The sequence below is a fragment of the Gossypium hirsutum genome, chromosome D08 (assembly GCF_007990345.1).
Source record: "Gossypium hirsutum isolate 1008001.06 chromosome D08, Gossypium_hirsutum_v2.1, whole genome shotgun sequence".
Lineage (NCBI taxonomy): Eukaryota > Viridiplantae > Streptophyta > Magnoliopsida > Malvales > Malvaceae > Gossypium > Gossypium hirsutum.
Genome location: NC_053444.1, coordinates 34,338,743 through 34,340,051, shown reverse-complemented (window position 1 = coordinate 34,340,051; position 1,309 = coordinate 34,338,743). Strand labels below are relative to the sequence as shown.

Genomic DNA, 1,309 nt, shown 5'->3' with positions numbered 1-1,309 from the left:
TCAACATTGCTGTACGCCCTTCACTAGGAATAACAGTTTCAAATTCTCCCAATATGCGCTTCTTTAATAGTATAGCTATCATAAATTTCACATAATTGGGCATATGCTCCAAATCTTCCACTAACTGTATGTTGATATGGAGTTGCTTCAACACATCTAAAAACTTTTTAAATTGAATATCCTATTTAGATTTCTAGAATCACTGAGAAAAAGGTAAAGGTTGTCATCCTTTAGGTTGCTGATATTGTTTCTCCGTGGCTTCCTATTGACAACATGATCTGATTCTGCTGCAACATTTCTTTGTGTACCCTTTTCAGGTGTTGTTTGTTGTTTAGTAGGTTCTGAGATCTTTTCCTGATTGCGACTAGATTTGTCTTCCTCTACCGTGGCATCTTGAACAACTTCATCCAACTGAGCCCCACTTCAAAGAGTGGTGGCCTTGCTTTACTCCTTCCCTTGAGTTCTCAAATTTTGAGTATCGCTTGGCAATGCTCCTTGTGGCCTTGAATTTAGAATGTTCTCTATTTTCCCTACTTGATTTTCAAGAGCTCAGAGAGACGCATCCTGACTCTAAACCATAGCATCATTTTTGGTCGTGTACTCCTTCAACAAGGATTCAATAGAATTAGAAGATGATACCTCACCTTGTTGGGCATTTTGCCTCGGCATAGATGATTATAACCAGGCACTGCATTGTGGATATTTTCTCTTGCAACATTGTGTGAACTCCCCACACCTTGATTATTCCAACTAAAATTCAAATGTTGCTTCCACCTCAGATTGTAAGTGTTGGAATAGGGATTATTACTGTGGTTAAAATTACCCATGTAGTATACCGGTGCTGGGTTTGGTTGGCATTCATCAAACACATGACCTTTTCCACAATAAACGCATGACAGTTCAACTGAGTTCATCTCCTAAGTTGTAGTGCACTTCTTCATTGTTTTGATCATATTAGCTAAAGAAGATACCTGGCTGTCAACGAAGTAATTACATCGAGCTCCATGGTACCAACAACTCTCTTATATGTCCCAACTCTTGTGGTAGGGTACTGATAGTCATTGTCGGTAATTTTTTCCAAAATCTTATATGCTTCATTATAAGATTTATCCAACAATGTACCATAGGCAAAAGTATCAACTACCATCCTCGTAAGCGCATTCAAACAATTATAGAATATTTCCATATGAGTCTAGTGTTGAAATCCATGCATCAGACACTTCCGAATTAAGCCTTTAAACACCTGTCAAGCTTCATATAGTGTTTCATCATCCAATTATCGAAAAGTTGTGATGTCATTTCTAAGCTT

The 1,309-nt window shown here is 37.9% G+C and overlaps 1 non-coding gene across 1 annotated transcript; it reads left to right on the top strand.

Moving 5' to 3' along the window:
• The first annotated feature begins 1,202 nt into the window (after nt 1–1,202).
• LOC121220613 (small nucleolar RNA R71) lies at nt 1,203–1,309 on the top strand. The gene has a single exon (XR_005917833.1). It is a non-coding gene; the product is annotated as a small nucleolar RNA R71 (small nucleolar RNA).